Here is a 23,046-nt window from a genome sequence, read left to right as displayed (position 1 = left end):
TTTAAACATAGTACTACTGCATCAGATATGAACTCACAGAGATTGTGGCAACATATACAAGGCCTGCACAGGCCTGCATTAGATGGGGTCCCAGCACTCAAAGGGGAAGTCAAAACAGGTCCCTATTCCTAACCCAGAAGATTTTGATAACCACTGGCAGAAGAAATATTAGTTTCTACAACAGTCTTACTCTGAATACAAACCACTCTTAAGGGTAGGTCTCATGCACAGCAGTAGTTGGACACAAAACGAACAGAAAATGAACTCAAAGATGGCATCTTTGGAGCTTCCTTGTCTCATAATGTTTTGTCAGGATCTCTCTTATTTTTTAAAACCTCACAGCTCCTTTGTGTATGTATTATGGCTTCTGGTTTTGTGATTTTATGAGATTTCCATCTGTGAACTTGTATTTCTCTGTATCTTATATGTATCTCTTATGTTTTTTCTTTAATTTTCTTCTGTTTGATTTTATCTTATTTTTATTATTATCTATTAGATGCTTGTTCATTTTCTAAGGAGAGAAAGAAAGGGTGTGTATACAGATGGGAGGGGACACCACAATTAGAATATATTGTTTGAAAAAAACTATTTTTAATAAAAGAAAAATAAGAAAACATGAGATTAATACCCTTACAAAGAGAGGCTTTGATGGCTGGTTGGCTTTAATCTTTACTGCCATTGTGAGGAGCTCAAGAAGCAGGTCGTATCTAGGACAGTCTCCATCACACATTCTCCTAGTAATGTCTTGGATTCTCCATCCTCTAGACCCGAGAAAAATAAAATTATATTGTTTACAAATTATGTTTGTTATAGTAGGGATATGAATGGAATAAGACAGACATGTATCATTTTTATTGCTTAATCATGTACTGTTCATATTTACTAAGGTATTCTTATTAATACCATACTAACATATAATGTCCAAGCAATATTTGATGTGCGGATATAAGATGCATAGTTTGAGTTCTGAGTTAAACAATGAATAGTATTATTCAGTTTAAGAAATATATCCTAAGAAAACATACAAAATTAATATTTCAAAATATGTCTTCAAGGGGCAGATGGCAAAGAAACTGAAGGTTCCTTTTGCCAAGCCAAGTCTGATAAACTGAGTTTGATCCCTTGAGCCTACAAGGTAAAAGGAGAGAATCAATTCTGCTGACCTATATCTATAAGCACTCACATAGGCGGTCACACACCCATGCACATGCGCATGTCCATACACCAAATCAATGTTAATCAAATCAATTCCTTATTTTCCCATCTCAAATTTTTCACACTTAAATCTGTCATTTGTAGCTATTGAAGAAAAGCAGAAGTTGTCAATCTACCTTGTTTAACTGAATACTGCTGTTCATGCTAAAAATAGTATATGTTGTTTTCTTACCTCTTTTGAGCTTCAGTAGCTTTTGTTCAAAGTGTGTTTGTTTGCCTTTTCATTTTTATATTTAAACCACCAACTTCCTAGAACTCACAAACAAATATATTAAGTAAAAAACCCTTTTTAATTCTAAAAGCATCTAATGTTTATAATCAGGGGTAGACACTAATGAATAAACAAATTCTGGTATATCTATAAAATAGAATTTGGCTTACTGAGCAAATTAATGAAGTGATAACATGCAATAACATGGGTGAATTAGAAAGATATGTTACTCAAAAATAAAAATGCAATGTTCTGAAGAATATATATTGCATGATTTTGTTTATATAAACACTAGATGAGACAAGTTTAAATTATAATAGGAAAGGTCACTAGTTCTCTGATAAATCAATAAGGTAATGCAAGCTTTAAAATATTTTATTTTATTTCATGTATGTGGGTGTTTTCTCAGTACTTAACTACATACCACATTGAAGCCAGAAGAAGTTGTCAGATCCCCTCAAATTGTAGTTACTATAAGCTGCCATGTAACTGCTGGAAATTAAACCCAGGTCCTCTGGAAGAACATCTATAGCTCTTACCATTGAGAAACAGTTTCAGACCCTCCAACAACTATTTGTGTTAAAATCCTATGGTTTTTATAGTTTTGACATAAGCAATGTACTATTACTATGCATAATCTTTCTACTGTAAAGAATCCACCACTAGGCTATGCTCCTAAATATCTATAAATTAAAACTCACAGATTGCCCTTTCTTTATCCTTTCTACAATGCAGTCCTATCCCATGTCTAGTAACCACCATTTTCTCAGCATCTATGAAATGAACTTTTTAGAGTCTACACATGAGTGATATCACTTTTTATTTGTAAATGATTGGATTTGGTTTATTTCACAATTTATATACATTTTAGTACAGATATTTGTGCTTTCCTCTTATCATTGACATTTTATGCTTTCTTTATTCTTTTACCTATTGATGAGATACTGCTTGTGGGAATACAAATTAGTATGATGAACCCTCCAGAAGATTTTTTTTTTAAGAAAAAAGAAGTTCTAATACAGGCTTGACCTACCATATACCTCAAGGAAACATATGTACATATGAAAATTATATCATTATATCTGTAACATCTATCTTGTTTGTGGAACCTTGGTATGAAAGCCCTAGGAACCCAGTACAGAAATAACTGGTAGCAATGTTGATCTTATAAATATATAATAATGAAATAAGAAAAAATCAAAGAGCTAACACATTTTTATAAACAAGATAATCTACCTTACTGATCTGAAAAACTAAAGTACATTAAGTGTGTGTGTGTGTGTGTGTAGATTTCTGTATGTAAGAAAACAAAAGGAATATCACCACTAGAACTTCTATATATAACCAGAAAATGGAGAAGTCATTATTTTCAATTTAACTATCTTTGACTTAATTTCTTTCACAATAATTAGGTAGGGTTTTGTTTCTTTTCTTTTCTTTCCTTCCTTCTTTCTTCCTTCCTTCTTTCTTCTTTCCTTCTTTCTTCCTTCCTTCTTCCTTCCTTCCTTCCTTCCTTCCTTCCTTCCTTCCGAAGGCATGGTTCATTCTAGAGTACAGGCTATACTTTTTTCCTTGTATTGAAAATGGATGTTTTTAAAGTTTTCATTAAATACTTATACTAGCTTATTCCTGAGCAAAATAGTTACAAGTAAAATTGCCTACTTAATCTTTACTAAATTTAAGGTTATTATCTATTTTCCATAACTCTAAACTTTAAGTATTGATTACCATAACACATCTGTCTTTCCCTTATCTGCACAGTTCCTCAAGTCACAGTCTCTTATAGTTGTTTTTATATGATTTTGTTCCTTAAATTAGAAATTTCCATTGGTTTTATTTGTAAAATGTATTCATTTTTCTGATTTTTTGTTTTCTTTTTTTTCTCAATATACTCCTTCTATAACCAAAAATGCTGTTGTACTTTCTTGATCACTCACTCTTTTTTAAATTTTTTGTGTTTTATTAGGTATTTTCTTCATTTACATTTCAAATGTTATCCCTTTCCTCTTTTTTGCTCCAAAAACCCCCTATCCCATTCCCCCCTTCCCCTGCTCAACAACTCACCGACTCCTGCTTCCCTGTCCTGGCATTCCCCTACACTCGAGCCTTCACTTACTCTTAATTGTAGTAAGATATATTCATTTACTATATAAATAAGTTGTTCTAGCCTAGAAAAGAACTATAAGAAAATGTATCTATAATTCCTGTTTTCTATAAAAATCTTGTTTGCAACCATATACTTAACTTCTCTGTTGTTTGTATGTTTGTCTTTTCTTTCCTCTTCAATAGACTTTTTCCTGATTTTTCCAGAGGAAATAGAATGCAGTGGGTCATTGGCTGAAAATCATTCCTGGTCCCTGACTACTTTCAGGAGGCTAAACCATTTCTTCTTTTTTGTCCAAGTTCTAAATTACTATAGAACAGACTGACCAACTGAGTTGAATTTCTTATCCAGCACTGATTATCTTTACCTCCTAGGGTATACCAGAAGTCACATTTGTGTGCAACAACTTAACTTATTTGATTGCCTGTACTTATCTCCACACAACATGATGTGGTGCAGAGAAGAGAGGCCAAAGTGTCAAACTGAAACCTTGAAGGCATAGTTAGCTCTTGTGTGTGTGTGTGTGTGTGTGTGTGTGTGTGTGTGTTTACCATTTCCAGTGGTAGGATATTACCATTTGACACTAATGTTTTCTAGAGTAATATCATTTCTTTAATTAAGGGAAATATTCCTTCAACTGTTAAAAAAAAAAAGGCTGAATGATGAAAATTAATGCCTGTCTTAGTAACTGTATGAAATAACTGCAAGCAGCACTGTTACAAGAGAAATTTCAACTTAAACCCAAAAGCTATGGAGATATCTTGGCCCCAGTAAAGAAGTACAGCTTTACATAGTTTTCACAGGATCACTACTTTCATTTTTAGAATATTTTTTTTAAATTTTTATTGGTTATTTATATTTCAAATGTTCTCGCCCTCCCTGTTTCCACTCTACAAACTTCAGATCCCATCCCCTCCCCGCTGCTTCTATAAGGGTGCTCCTCCATCACCCCCCACCCCCAAGTCCCTGTCCTGGCATCACCCTACACTGGGCCATAGACCATTCATAGGTCCAAAGGACTCCCCTCTTATTGATGTCCAACAAGGCCATCCTCTACAACATATGCAGCTCGAGCCATGGGTCCTTCCATGTGTATTCTTTGGTTGGTGGTTTAGTCCCTGGAAGTTCTGGTTGGTTGATATATTGTTGTTCTTCCTATGGGGCTGAAAACCCCTTCAGCTCCTTCAGTTCTTTCTCTCTTTTTTCAAATTAGGAATATTATTTATTTACATTTCAAATATTGTCCCTTCTCCTGGTTCCCCCTCTCCTGAAAATCCCACAAGCCATCTCCCCTTCCCCAGTCAACCCACCCTTGCTTCCCTGTCCTGGCATTGGTCTACACTATGGCATCAAGTCTTTCTAGAACGAAGGGCCTCTCCCCCATTTCGTGTCCAACCAGATCATCCTCTGTTGCAGATATGTCTGGGGCCATGGGTAACTCCAGGTGTACTTTTTCGTTGATGGTTTTGTCCCTGGGAGCTCTGGGAGTACTTCGGAAGGTCAGATGGTTGGCTGTAAGCATCTGCATCTGTATTGGTAAGGCTCAGGCAGAGCCTCTCAGGAGACTACTCATGGGGTCATTCCTGCTGCTCAGAGCTGTGTTAGAGCTGCCTATCTTTTCTTATGGCAATAAGGATACATTTCTAACAAAGATAACCCCAAAGTGATACAACTTGTCAAAATTACAATCAGTGTAACAGAACTTGCTTTCACTGCCTCATTTTTCAGCAATTTAAGATCCCTACAATTTAAAAGGAACCTTTGCTTTATACCACCTGACTTCTAAAGATTCCAAAGAGTTGGTTCTTGTCTCAGGGACCATCAATAGAAACCATACAGGGTGGAAAAAGTACTCTTTTTTAAAATTAGATATTTTATTTATATTTCAAATGTTATCCCCTTTCTTGGTTTTCCTTCCAATTCCCCCATCCCATCCTACCTCTCCCTGCTCACCAACGCACCAATTCTTGCTTCCCTGTCCTGGCATTCCCCTACACTGCAGCATCTAGCCTTCACAGGATCTCTCTTCTCCTCTCATTGATGCCCCACAAGGCCATCCTCTGTTACATATGTGTTTGGAGCCATGGATCCCTCCATGTGTACTCTTTGGTTGGTGGTTTAGTCTCTGGAACCCCTGGGGGTACTGGTTGGTTTATACTGTTGTTCCTTCTATGGAGCTACAAGTTCCTTCAGCTCCTTTGGTACTTTCTCTAGCTCCTCCATTTGTGACCCTGTGCTCAGTCCAATGGTTGTCTGAGAGTACTACTCTTGAGCCAAAACAACTTAGGACAGTACTTCTCAGATAACATTCTATTTCTTTCTCTGTGTTTACTTGATGCTAAGTTTCAATGGTACCTTATCTCAGTAATTTCTTTCAACCAGGGAGACCAAAATAACCAGGGCGAACAAATTCTTCACTTTAAACTGTGCTTCAAAACTAAAGTGTTTACTGAACATGAACAAATTAAGCTTTGTGTTTACTCTCTCTTTTTGGAGGGATGATGGTCACCTTCCTGTTGATTTTTGTAATGGGGTTTCTAAACAGATCTTGAAAAAAATCACTGCTAACAAAATTCTTTCATCTAAAATAATATACCTTGGGAGCTTGAGAAATAAATTGGTTATCAATTTTTGAATGATAGAAAAATACAAAAATTCCTTTCTTGGATGTTTCAGATATTTTTCATAGTGGGAAATTCTTTTCACTACCTGACCTAAATGTCTAATGGTCCATAGGTTACAAATAAACTCTTCTATGTGTTACAGTAACTCATAGTTGGCAGAAGTAGTAAAAGGCACAAATGTTCTAATGTCTCCCCATTCTTGGGTTATCAGTGTTTCTTAGGCTTCTATAATTCTGTAGTATAATCAGAGGTCCTCTGATTTATAGGTGATAAATCTAGGACATAGGCAGTAGAGCAAAATGAAAATGCTTTCAGACTATTTAAGAATTAGACTTCCTGCACTCCTCCTGGTCACCCCTCCCACAATTCTCCCCCACTCCTTCCTCCCTTTTTTCTCAGAACCCGTGGGCTCCACCCTGTATCCTCCCACCCTGGCACATCAAGTTTCTGGTGCTAAGTGCATCCTCTTCCACTGAGGACAAACAAGGCAGCCCAGCTAGAATAACATATCCCAGGGACAGGCAAGAGCTTTAGGGATAGCCCCTGCTCCATTTGTTAGGGACCCACATGAAGACCAAGCTGCACATCTGTTACATATGTAGGTCCAGCCTGTGTATGCTCTTTGGTTGGTGGTTTACACTCTGTAATCTCAAAGCATCCAGGTTAGTTGACTCTGTTGGTCTTCTTGTGGAGTTCCTATCTCCTTTAGAGCCTCAGTCCTTCCCCCTATTCTTCCATAAGAGTCCAAATGCTCCATCCTCTGTTTGGCTCTAAGTGTCTATTTCAGTCACCTGCTGGGTGGAGCCTCTCTGAGGACAGCCATGCTAGTCTCCTGTCTGCAAGCATAACTATCAATAAAATCAGGGATATCAGGGATTGGTGCTTGCCCATGGAATGGTCTCAAGTTGGGCCTGTTATGATTTAGTCATTCCCTCAATCTCTGCTCCTTCCCCCATGCCTGCATTTCTTTTTTCTTTTCTTTCTTTCTTTCTTTTTTTTTTTTTTTTTTTACCAGTTCAGGCCGTTTCCTTTTAATTTTGAACAGAAAAAAAAATGACATTTGCAATGTAGAATTCCAACAATGCCGTGATTTTAAGTTTAAACACAGGAGTGCTGGTAAGGCCCTGGCTGTACTCAACTTGGCAATGTGAACTGGCTGACACCCAGTCCTTGCCACTCATGTGACTGTTAGTGTAGGGCCTCACCCCAGGGATAGACCCTCTTCCTCCAAGCCAGTGTCTACACTCAAACTTCTAAGGTATCGTGTGTACATGTTTATATAATGACTTCATAAGTAATACAGGTTCATTAATTGTAGTTAAAATTTTGGGTCAAATATTTTGTTGGTAGGTTGGGGTTCCTATCACTCCACTGAGGTTCCTGTCTGGCTATAGGAGGTGGCCTCTTCAGGTTCCATATACCTGATGCTGCTAATCACAGCTAAGGGCACCCCCATTGATTCTTGGGTACCTCCCTTATTCCATGTCTCTCTGTCTTGTGCTGGAGATTCCCCTACCTCCTCAACCCCTTCTGTTGTATATTTCCATTCAGTCTCATGGTCATCTAGCCATCTCCCCTGTCCCCTCCCCACACCTGATCCCGAATCCCCCATTCTCCTTTGAATCTCCCCTCCTACCCAGTTCTCTCCCTCCATCTACCTCCTGTGACTATTTTATTCCCCTTTCTAAGTGAGAGTCAAGCTTTCTCACTTGGGCCTCTTCTTATTTAGCTTCTTTGGGTCTGTCGCAGGTAGCATGGGTATCCTGTATTTTATGGCTAATATCCACATATATGTGAGTACATACCATGCATGTCCATTTCTGACTGGGTTACCTCACTCTGCATGATATTCTCCATCCATTTGCCTGCACAATTCATGATGTCCAAAGAAAATTCATGATGTCCTTGTTTTTAATAACTGAATAGTATTCCATTGTGTACTGGGAGGTAAAGTGAGTATGTTAAAAAAAAGTCATACAGTATTAACAGCAGGGAAACCTTGACAGATTAAAGCATCATTAGTCTGTAGGGCACCTGAGATATCATTTAAACTCAGCATAGGACTTGGCGTATGCAAAGAATAGGACCACTAGAGAAGGTGAATATAGGAACCACTGATATGCCATGGCTGGGCATAAAGTCCAAGGAACTCCAAGCCCTCTGCACATATGTAACACTTGTGAAGCTGCCTCTTAGTGTGGGACTCCTACTTCAGTAGCAGAAGGAGCTGACCCTGACTCTGTATCCCTTTCATCTAACTGGGATGTCTGGTCTAGCCTCACCTCCTCACCTCTTCTGAGGAGTAAAGGATGTTGTGGATGGGTGGAAGGTAGGTGAGAGGGAAGGAATAACACAAGAGGAAGGAGGAAAACTATGATGCAAAGTAAATAAACAATAAATCCAAAATACTACTAATAATAATAATAATTAGCACGTAAATCATTGGTTTATTTGTGGTGGCCCAAGAGCTAATACTGCTTGCTGTTTTTAACTATCATCCAATGCCCCACCCTTCTTTCAGGTTTTACTTGTTTCTAATTCCTATGACTATATTTCTTAATTTATAACATCCATAAAAGTCAATAATTTTAAATGTAAGAGCAATGGGGTAAAACAGAAGATTCTGATGATATAGTCCTTGAAGCTATTATTATATTTATAAGTAATAAAATAACAGGCAAAATTCCAAAGCTAACACACAGTGAGGATTTAATGCACATTAAATCTTTGTCATAGTAAGTTCTAAGTACCTGACATGATGATATCTCCCTGAATTTAGAGAGCAGCAGATTTAAAAGTTACCAAAATAATGTGCTTTTGTGACTCAAGCTGGGTAGAACTATTTGTAAAGAACAATGATTCAAAGGTATACTGTAAAGGGAGGCAGTTTGACCTACAAGAAGAAAAGGCTAGTATCTATCTGGTTGTGAAACATCACAACTTTGTATAGGCTAAATCATATCTGCAATAGACTTAGGATGATTTTCTTATTCTACCTATGTCTATATTCTGCACACTCAACTTGTTACTCTCCATGCTTTCCAGATCACTTTATTTTCATTATTAAAAACAAAAAACAAAAAAAAAAACCTCTTGCAAAGACAAATTCCTGGATGTAAGCTCATTAAAGCCTCTGACCTCCTTAGAGAAATGACACTGCTTTAGGAATGAAAGCAATAATTTCTATCATGTGATACATTCACACTTTTAATTTTAAATGAGCTAATGATTAGAACAATTAGACTAAAGTGAGAAAATATATTAAACAAGACAACCGATCTTTTCTCCCCATACAAGAAAGAACTGATATATTAAACCATGCCTAGAAATGTGAGTATATCAGTTTAGATTGAGAATTGTCTTATTCTCTGTCAGTAAAATGTTGATTCTTTGTAAAATCATTATCTTTACCTTTCTATAGCAACAAGCTGTAGGATTTAGTGTTTTAAAATAAGATTTTTTTATTTGATATATTTTTTATTTACATTTCAAATGATTTCCCCTTTTCTGGCCCCTTCCCACTTTGCTGTTCTGGTTTTGCCCTATACTGCTACACTGAGTCTTTTCAGAACAAGGGGCCACTCCTCCTTTCTTCTTGTACCTCATTTGATGTGTGGATTATGTTTTGGGTATTCCAGTTTTCTAGGCTAATATCCACTTATTAGTGAGTGCATACCATGATTCACCTTTTGAGTCTGGGTTACCTCACTTAGTATGATATTCTCTAGCTCCATCCATTTGCCTAAGAATTTCATGAATTCATTGTTTCTAATGGCTGAATAGTACTCCATTGTGTAGATATACCACATTTTTTGTATCCACTCTTCTGTTGAGGGATACCTGGGTTCTTTCCAGCTTCTGGGTACTACAAATAGGGCTGCTATGAACATAGTGGAGCATATATCCTTATTACATGCTGGGGAATCCTCTGGGTATATGCCCAGGAGTGGTATAGCAGGATCTTCTGGAAGTGAGGTGCCCAGTTTTCTGAGGAACCGCCAAACTGATTTCCAGAGTGGTTGTACCAATTTGCAACCCCACCAGCAGTGGAGGAGTGTTCCTCTTTCTCCACATCCTCGCCAACACCTGCTGTCTCCTGAATTTTTAATCTTAGCCATTCTGACTAGTGTAAGGTGAAATCTCAGGGTTGTTTTGATTTGCATTTCCCTAATGACTAAGAATTTTTAAAAAAAAAAAAACTGTCACCAAAGTAATTTTAACCCTTTGGATTTCTATATCTTACACAAAAGGAGATTCACAGGCACAAGGTATTCTGATTCAATAGGTCTCTGTTAGGACCAAATAGTTCCGTTTATAGAGAAGGAATCCTAGACAATATTAGTAAGCTTGTTAAAAAATAGCACACTGAAAAACCCTGGCCTCCTAAAGTATAATGTGTCTTAAACTAAGGCATCAGATAAGAAAACAGTTGCTCACAGACAGGAAACCAGATAGGACCAGACATTAACTGTGCCACACTTAAGTGCTAAGTGCAGTAATTTAATACATCTTATTTATTTTCCTTTTTGGTTTCATCTGTTGATGAGTATGTATATGTCCTATTCTCTTTCACAGATTTTTATATAATTGCCAGAGTAATTTTTGAGTTCTTTGATCCTCAATTTTGTATGACCTACTTTAACAACTTTCAGTTGAATACAATTATAGTAGTAATCCCTTTCTAAATAGGATGGAGTTACCAATGATCCTGTCACTTGCTAGCTTCTCTGTCTAACTTATTTCAATCAGTTAAGCACCAGTAACAAACAGAATTACCCACACAGGGATTCAACAAAGCAGCTCTGATTCTATGAAGTACATCAGGAAACATGTTCCTGAAATTGTACAACACTGTTCTTTTATATCAGCGAAAAATTCGTGAGTGCTCACATACAAAAATGCCTAAATAAAACCATTTAGAAAACAGCAAGCCCATGCTTTTCTGCTCTTTTCAAATGATAGACTTCTCACTCCATGCTGGTCTTGGAGATGCCTGGAAGTCGGGACAATTTATTGCATGAGTAACAACTCAGAAATCATAGCATCATGAACTCTCAGTGTCACTGTGCTACTGCTTTGCAGGCAAAATAACATATTAAGGGAACTTAATCTCTAAATCTTCAGTCTCACTGAACTTTTAATTTAGACCAGTGTTTGTAAGCCAGACTAATTCAGCAGGCATTGTCAACTTGGACTATAAAATATTAGATAATGATTCCCTATGAGATTTCTTAATGGTAGGCAGAATTACTTCATCCTTGTAGCTTAAAATGCCTGTTAGGGAGAAACAAGGCAGCGTAGCTCCCTGGAGACTGCTTTTAAAGAAACCCTGAATTGGCCACCTTGCTATGCTGTTAGTGATGTTTTCATTTTCAGTCACGGTTTTCATCATAGCCACTGCCATTTGCAGACTCCTATGGTGGTTCTCAATTGACTCTCAAGTTAAATTCAATTTCTTGATCCTGGGTGGTAAGGTTCTCATCTTCTTCATTCACCTTTATCTAAAAGTTTCTATTTTCTACTCTGTCCTGTGCACAGCACTAAGGCATTACAAACCTAATTACTTCTGTGAGTTCATCTCTCCAACTTGCCTCTGAGATTTCATATTCTTATAAAACACTCCTAAAACAATTTTGCTATGCTTAATTAATATTTTCTTCAGTTTTTCTAAAGGAGAAAATGAACTTTAAAACATATTTGTAAAAATGTTTCACTAATCCATAAAATACTACTCAGATAACAACAATCCCCAACCTCCACTTCACATTACAATAACTCATGGGACCAAGTGTATGTATTCCAGCCCAACTATATCAAATTACTGGAGCTACCATCTAGGTTACAGTGCTTATTCACACTCCCAAGATGATTCTAATGTAATGAAGATGTTGGCAACAACTGCCTGAAGTTGTTTCTTAAATGTTGATATACTCAAATGTTAAAGATGCAGATCCTTGGATAAGAACTTGGAATTTCTGATGTTACTTTATTATTGCTTGTTTTGTAGTCTTAAAAAGCATAGGCATGTAAAAAATGCCATTTAAGCTCTTAATGTTCTTGGTTAGAGAAATGATCCCCTTTCTCCTCTTAGCTTCTGTCTTTATGTTTGGTCATGAAGATCTGCCATGGAGCTGCATTACTGTGGTGAGATTTAGAAGTGACCAGGTTAGAGGTGATGGCAGACTACTTCTGTTACATTAATTCTGGAGGAAAAAAAAAAACTCCTTACTAGGTTACTCCTGCTGACTTGCTCAGCCTGCCTTCTAATAGAACCCAGAATCATCAGCTCATGGATAGTACCAGCTATAAGGGGCTGGGCCTTCCTCTACCAATCACTAAGAAAATGCCCTACAGCTCGATCTTGTGAAGGTATGTTTTCAATTGAGTTTCCCTCCTCTCAGATGTTTCGTTAGGACAGGAGTGTTTAATCATATGCTACATATTTTGGAAGTAAGTGATAACAATGGATAAGCAGACAAATAGACCCAGAGATTTTGATTTTACCACTTAACTCCCAAGAAACTTCACCAACAGAAGGTACCAGCGTTTCCTGTATAGTGCTTAGTGACACATCTAGACAGCTGATTTAATAGAAATAAACCATGCTGGATTATAGACAATAGTAAACAGAAACTACAATATCTCTGGATATTTTGAGGTAAAATAACATAAAGTCCAGCAGTGACTGAAAATAAATTCCAGTTTCTAGCAATAGCCCTCTGGATGCTATGGCAATTACAAGGTAGGCACCTATATGAATATATAATTAATACCCATAGACTCTTAGATACAAATTAGTGAGATTTTAGCTGATAAGTTAAGCAAGTGCATAAGAGTAGGAGTCATGGAAATCTAATATTTCACTCAATACGAAGCAATTTGAACTAATGCTCTGCTGAGATCTGAGAGAATTGTGGTCATTTGAAATCACCTAGTATATTTTCATTAAGCATTTACTAAGTACTATATGCTTATTGTAAATATTGCTATGTGTATTATGAATAAATAATTAAACTGTACATCTTAAGAAGGCAAGTAATTAAAATATTTAACTTTTAATATTTTATACCTTTTAAGGATGATGCTTATATAATTACCATTTTGAATATATACTCTTCATTTTACCTGTTATATAAAAACCTTAACAGGAATATCCCCAAGAAGGTTTACTTGTAATAAGTCAGTTTGTTTTTTTTTTAAAGATTTTATATGTGTGAGTACACTGTCACTCTCTTCAGACACTCCAGAGGAGGGCATCAGATCCCATTACAGATGGTTGTGAGCCACCATGTGCTTGCTGAGAATTGATCTCAGAACCTCTGAAAAATCGGTCAGTGCTCTTAACCTCTGAGCCCATCTCTCCAGTCCAAAAAGTCAGTTTGTAATGATGGACATAGATTATAGGGAGTTGCACATGCACCCAGCCGGTTTGTGTTTGTACTATATTTATATTCGTTCATCTCTTATTGAACATTTAGGTTATTTTCAAAAATTGAACACTATCAACAATACTACAATTATATAGAAAAGTCCTAATATCTCCTGGATTTTAATTCTTATGGATAAGTATCAAGGAGTAAGACTACTTGCATGCATGTTCTGTTTATAATTTTTTTTTGAGAAAGTGTCATGTTGTTTTCCATAGTGGATTCACCATTACACACTCTCACTAACTGTATAAAGTGCTTGCTTCAATTTATCTATAACCTTATGACTTTTTTTTTAACAGCTATCCTAACAAGTAAGGCATACCATCAATTTTGTGCTTTGAATTTGTTGTTATACAACCATTGAACTCTGGCAAGTTTTTTAAAAATGCATTAAAATCCTCTAGCTGGGACTGGGATGATGGCTCAGTCAGTAAATTATTCACCACACAATCAGAAGGAGTTAAGTTCAGATCCCCTCAAATCCATATATTAAAAAAACAGAGGTGCTGTGTTACATGCCTGTAAACCTAGTGCCTGTGTGGCAAAGACAGGGGGATTTCTGGGACTTGGTGGCAGAATCCTTGGGATACAGGTTCAGTAAGAGACTCTGACTCAATAAATATTGGGGAAAATAAAAAGACACTCAGGTGTGAACTCTTGCTTCCACACATGTGCAATCCATGTATACACTCCTATACTACACACACACACAAACACACACACACACACACACACACAGAGAGAGAGAGAGAGAGAGAGAGAGAGAGAACAGAGACAGACACACAACATCTAAGATTTCTCAAAGTGTGTGTGTGTGTGTGTGTGTGTGTGTGTTTGTGTAAGTGTATGCTCATTTGTGTATGGTTGCATGCACTCAAGAGGCCGAAAGAGTGCAGCATAAGATCCTTAGAGCTGGAGATAAAGGCTGTTGGAAGATTCTGAGCTTTAATACATGGAGTTCTCCAGTTGTCACGATTGAAGGACAAGCATTCTTACCTAGCTCTTCAGCATCCTTGTCAAAGACATTAGGTTATTATTAGTAGTAGTAGTAGTAGCAGTAGTTGTATCATCATCATCATTTTTCCATTTAGTTATAGGAGGTTCTTTCAAGGGAAACAGCTTGATGAAGACATTATTCTAGGCCTGAATCTTTCAGGGTCCCTTACTGTCTATGTATTATCTAGCTAAAGATCTCTGTGAAAATTACCGTCTACTCCAAGAAGAAGTATCTCTCGTGAGGATAGGGTGATACAGTCTGGGTCTCAACTGAGTTTCTTTTACTTTTTGCTGTCTTAAATCCAATACAGTATAGCATGTATATATTCATTTATATAGTCTGCATGCATGTATGTGATTCACATGTGCACATGCAAACATGTACATACATATTCCCTTATAAAGAAATAAATCAATTAACTTAAAATTAGATTAAGATGATAAAATTAAGAGAAACCTGAAGGGGTACTTGGTTATAAGTTACTTTGTGAAGAAACAAGCTCATCTAGGACCAAGATTCTAAGAAGTCCAAGCCAAAGCTCTGTACCCTCAGCCAACATGCTGTGGTAGTTTCTACATCTGTATTAGATTAACCTTCATCTCTTTGTGCTACTGGTTTCAGTGCTGCTACAAATTTCTTTCCCACTTTTGTCTGGTTCTTCAGTCTTCATTTTACTGGCACAGTTCATAGCACATCAGCAGTATTTAACGTGTGTTTTAAGGTAACTTTTTCATAGATACATATGGTCTATTTTGCCCTATCAATCTAGTTACTTCAAAATTGTTTGAATGAATTTTTGAAAGTTACTGTCCTTACTATACTTCCTACAGCACTAAAAAATAGAAAAGTTTGTTCTTTTCTTTTTAGCATCTTTAAGAGATTTTTTTTCCTCTTGACTGAGATTTCCACCCACATAGGATTAACTAAAATCCTTTGTTAGGCACTTTTCTCACTACCTATGAAAGCGTTGTATTCTCTCTCTTCCTAATTGGAAACTATCCATCTGGAAGTTTTGAAGCTTAAATGTTTTAATGGTGAAAGCTTCTTTTTGCAGTGTGTCTTTGCTGATATAGGCGATCGGTTATTTTAGGAACAGACAATTTGCAAAGGAAGCAGTTGAAGTAGAATTCAAACTATTAAAGAGATACCTGGTATCTGGATATTAGGAAATATTGAGATTATATTTAATACATTCTAAGTGCATATTCTAATTAAAGAGAAAAGACACCGTGTTGGATCTTTAAAACTTATAAGGGAAAATAACAGAATTACAAAATGTCAAGGGTAGGACTAGGAGTAGATTAGAAAAAAATACATGTCTTATTTAACTTAAGTTTATGAGGAGGAACAAGTTACACCCTGAGTAACTGCTGCTAGACTTTATTGGCTACATTAATCTTATTCAGATTCTGCTGTTTGTTTTGAGGGATTTGTTGGAGCTCTAGGTTGTATGAAAGTGTCCCAAATAACACCTTAAGATTCACTGGACTTTTGGATGTCAATATGATTCACTAAAATACTAATTATGGATCATGTTTGAAAGCGAGAAAATCCAAATGTAAAGTGGTTCTGGATTTAAGGATATTTGTTCCTATGATACTACTCATCATTCACAAATATTTATTGAGTGATTATAAATGCTCAATCACAAGAATGGAGTGACAGCAGAAAAGAGGACAAAACATCCTCAAAAGGGAAAAAATAGGAACTAGCTGGCATTATTTCATATTATAATAGGTATTGACAAAAGTGCCCGGCTGGGGGAAAACTCAGGGGGGGGGCCCACCTGAGAAAGGGAGTGTGGATAGGGGAAGGATTGTGGGGGTTGTGGCCAGGAGGGAGCAATGAACAGTATGTAAAATGAATAAGTAAAAAAAATAAAAAACACAAATATATTAAAACATAGAACATTTAGACACATACTCACTTGCAGATATATCAGAATGAAATGACTTATTACTTCTATTGTATAAAATGGGCATCATATAACCTGTATTCCTTTTTAATATCTCTTTTTTAATATTCTTGTTTTTTTGCAATTATAAAATTTTATTTATTTATTTATTTGTTTTACAATCCTTCGCCTACACCCCTTCCCCTTCTCCTCCATGTAGGTGAGGCCTCCTAGGTGTTCCCCTACTCTGCCATCTCAAATCTCTGTAAGGCTAGGCCCATCCTCTCCCACTGAGGCCAGACAAGGCAGCCCAGCTAGAAGAACTTATCCCACTGACAGGCAACAGCTTTTGGGATAACCCCTGCTCCAGTTGTTCAGGACCCACATGAAGACAAAGCTGCACATCTGCTACATATGAGCAGGGAGGCCTAGGTCCAGCCTGTGTATATTCTTTAACCTTTATTCTTTTGAGAGGCACCCAACTTTGTCAGTGACAAAAATACTAAACTGCAATAATGATGTTCCTGGGTCATTTCTTCTTATAACATGGTTCAAGAACAAATACTTTAAAAATCAATGCTAATTTAAAAAAATATTATGATTTTAGAAAATTTGTAACTTTCTTCAGGAAAGCATTTTTTGTTTTGTTTTGTTTTCCCTTTTTGTGTGTTTCTTTTGTATTGGATATTTTCTTTATTTACATTCCATATTTTATCCCCTTTCCCAGTTCCTCCTGAAACCCCTATCCCATTCCCCTTCCCCTGCTTCTATGAGGGTGTTCCCCCACCCACCCACTCCTGCCTTCCACCCTCGAATTTTCCTACACTGGAGCATCGAGTCTTTACAGGACCAAGGACCTCTCCTTCCATTGATGCCCCTGACAAGGCTATCCTCTGCTACATATGCAGCTGGAGTCGTGGGTCCCTCCATATGTACTCCTTGGTTGGTGGTTTAGTCCCTGGGAGCTCTGGGGGGGGGGTCTGGTTGGTTGATATTGTTGTTCCTCCTATGGAGTTACTACTTCAGTCCTTTCTCTAACTCCTCCAGTGGGGACCCTGTGCTCAGTATAATGGTTGATGGTGAGCATCTGCCTCTGTATTGGTCAGTCTCTGGCAGGGTCTCTCAGGTGACAGATATATCAGTCTCCTGTCAGCATGCACTTCTTGGCATCCCCAATAGTGTCTGGGATTGGTGACTGTATATGGGATGGATGCCCAGATGGGGCAGTCTTTGGATGGCCTTTCCTTTGGTCTCTGCTCCACACTATGTCTATATTGCCTCCCTTGAGTATTTTGTTCCCCATTCTAAGAAGGACCTAAGCATCCACACTTTGATTTTCCTTCTTCTTGAGCTTTATGTGGTCTGTGGGTTGTACTGTGGATATTCCAAGCTTCTTTTGTTGTTCTTTTGTGACTGGATTACCTCACTCAGGATGATTGAATATTCCATTGTGTAAATGTACCACATTTTATGAATCCATTCCTCCATTAAGGGACATATCCGAATACTTATTTAACTGCATGTAAGTTTCAAGAATTATTTAAGATAATCTTCATCTCCTATAACTGACAGTTTTATTGGTAAAACTTATTTGGAGATCTTTTTGCTATTATCTTCTCAGTCTAAACCTATTCCCTGACAAAGACATTTAACTTCAATTTTATGATCTTCAAATACAATACATGTATGGGGCAAATCATAAAGGCAGCTATAAGAGAGTCTACACATCTCTCTCCATGGGCATGCCTTCTTGAATAGCACATCCACTGAATTATGAGCTACAGAGATAGGAAAATAAGAATTTACAAGGCCTGCACTCAGTAAACAGAATGAAGCTTATTATTAGCCTTCCCAGTATGGAATGAAGAGAAAATTGTATCCAGGTCTACTACAGTATTACCTGTTGCTGCAGGGCAGATCTCATCAATTGCTTCTTCCCAAACTATGTCAATAGCTGAGCTAAGCCTGACAGCTGGCTTTAAACTTTTTCTCTAGCCCTGAGAGCAAAATCAGGAGGTAGAGTAGAAAGAGACATAATTTTGCCTTTAGACTAAGTGCCAGGCCTATTGATGCAGTGTGACTCAATATTAATATAGTTTCTGAAGTTTCTGTACATAATACCAAGTTTATAGACAGAGACTGTAGAACAACTATGAAAGAAAAGATCCGAGATATTTTGGGAATCTTGTATATTAATTTACATTTAATTGGGAAGTTTCCAGTTTTGTTCAGCATCCATTTGTTGAGGATTGGACAAGATATAAGAACTATCTGCCCTCTTCATTTGGGCATACAGGTCCATAAGCTATGAACCGAGATGTAATCCGGATTAATGCCATCTTTGTTAACTAAGGGACTATCTCTACCACTATTCTCCAAATTTTGATATATAGTATAGTTTAAGACCACATTCACTTTGTAGTGGATAGTGTATGTACTAAGCATAAGACATTGCCCAGGATTTGGTCCCAAGTAGATGAAACCTAACATTGGACTCCTATTTATAGGCTTACCTGGACAAGATGCCTCTCAGACTATTTCAGTGGAGGGAAATCGTAGCAGGAAATCCTGCTTTATTAGAATTCTGGTCCAGTAAATTGATGTCATCTGTGTCTGGTAACAGATGTTCTGGATATTTCAACAATAGGTAACCTATAATAGTGTGCTCCTTAATGGGCCATGAGCTTAATGTGTGATATGAGCCAGGACCTGATACATCAGCATGACTGCACCCATCTGAGAGAATTATTCAGTGCCAATAATTTTAAGAAGACACGGAACCTACTCTGATCCAGGAGAAAGATTGACAGGACATTCTACTCTTTCTAGGTATCACCCTAGTTCTTTTAAACAATTCTCCAACAGCAAACACCTCAAAGTTGTGAACATATATGCTCACTTTCCAGTGCTAATACACTAATAGGAAACATGAATTTCTGGAAAGGCTGACTCAGATAAAGCCAGATTAGGAACTGTAATAAATGATTCATCTACCAACATTCACTAAGCCTGACAACCTGAGATCAATCTCAAAATCCCAAATGGTGTAAGGAGAAAACTGACTCCTTGGGTTTGTGCTCTGACTTCTAATGCACTTTCCAACACAGACACAAAACAAAAAATGTAAAAATGTTAGATGTAAAAAGGAAAGATCCTATCTCTACAAGACACATTCTGCAAACAATGTTAAAGGAAGTGACTCTGGGTGGAAGAAAATACTAATTAACATAAATAAAATATAGGAAGTTATAAAATTAATTGCTTTTGTATGCATACAACTTAAAATATCTACAACTATAAGCATGGTGGTCATCTATATATTTGATATATCCACATATTAATAGTTTTAATATGATTATTAATGAAAAGTATTAATAATAAGGTGACCTTCATTTAATATGAATATTATATGTTCATATATTGTATATATTTAATATGAAGAATGAAGTAAAACACTAATAATACCAATAATTACAATAATAAGCAATATTGCAATATGGTAAAATGCACCATTAAAAATTCAAAAGCTAGAAATGGAGTGCAGAAAGAAATACACTTTCATGTATTTTGTCAGTCTCTTTTGTTACTGTGATCATGGTAATTTATTTTTATTTCAAAGAAGATATTTTGAATTATCATAACAATACAAGTTAACAATCTAAACTCTCTCAACCAAAACAATAAGCAAATAATCAAAATATACTACTAGATTAATCAAGTTGACTATGAAGCATACTTTAAGTGGTAGGGAAGGACTATGGCAGATTTAGAAATCTGTTACATATAGCTGTTATTAAAACTTAACTGTCAATAACGAACTAAATTTTTCAAGGAAAAGAGTTGTTGTATAAAAAAAAAAAACACTTAAGTTGGTATTATCACTAGAACAAATCCTCCCCAAAGAGCACGTAAATTAAAGCAGGCTTAACCACATCAGTATCAGATTAAAGAGTTCTGAAATCAAAAGCAGTGCAAGGGAATACAGGAAAATGTCAAGAGAGTATTTAAGGAAAGAAGCCATACTGAGACTACACATCGTATCATTTAGTGCATGTGAATCTCTGTAAATGCCAAACTAGACAAAGATGTTAGAAATCAGGATGGCAGTAGGCATGAGAGCAGTGTCAAAAGAACTTGTAAAATTCTATATCTTCATCTTTGAAATAGTAATAAAATGTGTTTTTATAAAATGTCCTCAAGGTATTCATTTTATATTTATAGGGAATATATATATATATATATATATATATATATATATATATATATATATATATATGAGACACATGTAATATATTTGCAAAAATTCAAACATAAATATAACTGAACTCTCATTGTAAAGACTTTCTATTGCCCCACTTTTCATGATTTCCAAACAACCTGCTTAATGACTCTAACATATTGTTACAAATTCTCATTAGTTTTTATTTTTCAAATAATGGAGGGATTATATTAATCTTTTCCATTCCCTCAGTCTATTCATTTATAATTAATTGCTTGTGAAGGCATCAGACAGGAGACGGGATTTATAGAGCCTCTCTACTTGCTTACATCAGGCAAAAGAATGTTTTGTTACAAACCTTACTGATTCTGTGACATTTAAAATGATACTTTCGTGGGAATTTTCATACCATCCTCTGCCTAGAGTCATTTATAGCAACCATGAAAATTTTGAAATTAGATTGGGGATGTTCTGTCCCAAACCACATGCTCCTTGAAATAGGAGTTTTGAATAGTGTAGGGATATTCCTAATCCTTACAGTAATATCTAAGAATAATAAAACACTGAATAAGTTGATACATTATATTCCATTTTCAAATAAAAAACAAAATCTACCCTGCCACACACCAAAATCAAGGTTAGGTCTGTCTCTAGGTATACATTAAGCAATGAACATGAGTTCCTAGTAAAGGGAGGCCTCTTATGGTAAGCACATAACATATTCTTTCAGGTACAAAGCCTTTTTTATAAAAGCAAAACATATTAAAAATTTATGTTTTATTTTAGGGGTGATTTGATACTGGGTACATTATTGGACAATACATATAGCAGTTGCTAAATATTTTTAATTAATTAATTAATTTGTTTACACTCTATATTTTATTCTCCCACCCTACCTCTGTCTACCCTCTGACTGCTCCACCTTCCATACCTCCTCCCCTCCCCTGTCTCCATGTGGATGTCCCCACCCCCCACCCCACCTGACCTCTAAACTCCCTAGGACCTCCAGTCTCTAGAGGGTTAGGTGCATCTTCTCTGAATGAACAGAGACCCAGCAGTCCTCTACTGTATGTGTGTTGGGGGTCTCATATCAGCTGGCTGCCACCTCATGAGCAATGTTAGTACAATCTCCCATTACTAGTGCATGTTTGAGTATCTTCTGAATATTTTGCTAATCATTATGCTACATCACAGGCTTTTTGTAAGAAATGTGATTTCCTCTGAAGTGGCTCAAATATGCTCTTAGGCTTCCCCCCCCCCCCATCCCTTAAAGGCAGCATCAAAGATATTAAGCTTCATATATTAAATTCTTCTAATACTCTCCAGAAAGCTCATATAGGGAGACACTGAGTAGCTAAAAGTCTGACGAGGTAGCAAAGGTAATTTGTATCCAGAAGTGATGAGACCTTTGCAAATGTAGGAATATTGGGAAATTATACTTTTTTTCTTATACTAAATTATAGCTTATAAAATAAAGAAAACCCATGCATGGATAATCATTATGATTTAGGCTGAAAGCAAAATTAATCCTGAATACATGGAAATCACTCATTTAAATGCTATTATAGGTTCAATGGTACTAAATAGCCAGATGGGATATGTAGAGTAATGCATTTGACTGATTGTCATTCCCTTTAAATATGTTATACCACACTTCTTGGTTATACAGTCCAACAGTGCACAAGTGTGAACCCTAGTATTAGCCTATGTGTTTTCACTGAGCAGAATATGTGCTATGAAAATAATGTAAACATTCTCATACATTTATAATCACTTTTCCTCAAGTTGTTTATTCACAAGAGGGAGGCCAAGGGAAATTAGACCAGAATTTTGACTTGAAATTTAGTACTATCCTCTGATGGTGAATACTAGTGCCAGGCAGAGCCCCTTGACCCATTTAAGTATTACCTATTTGAGTGTCTGAATTGATTTTAGAGTCATGACATAGACTGTATCACTTTCTTCCTCAATTTTAGATAGCAGAATGCCTAGTTGCACTATAGCAGCCCCAGAATTAAGCTTCAAGGGCAATCCTGTACTTACATCCCTTCCAGTCAGACCCAAATCTTCCAACTGAAGCTCATGGATGGGGCCTTTATACTAGCTGCATAAGGAAGCCAGTTGCTTCCTTATGCAAGTGGCTTGGGGTTTCAAATCAAGACATCAGTGACTCCTGGTCACTGTACATATATAACCTGAGGCTGTACAGTACTTAAGACATGAAACTAAAGTACAATTAGTTAGAATCAGCCTGGAAAGCCAAGGTACTGCTTTTTATTACCCGTACTATAAGCCCAGTCAACATAGAGACTTTAAGATGTAAATAATAGGAAGCAGAAGACTGAATCTTGG

The sequence above is a fragment of the Apodemus sylvaticus genome, chromosome X, assembly GCF_947179515.1.
Source record: "Apodemus sylvaticus chromosome X, mApoSyl1.1, whole genome shotgun sequence".
NCBI lineage: Eukaryota > Metazoa > Chordata > Mammalia > Rodentia > Muridae > Apodemus > Apodemus sylvaticus.
Note: the sequence above shows the minus strand (reverse complement) of the source record.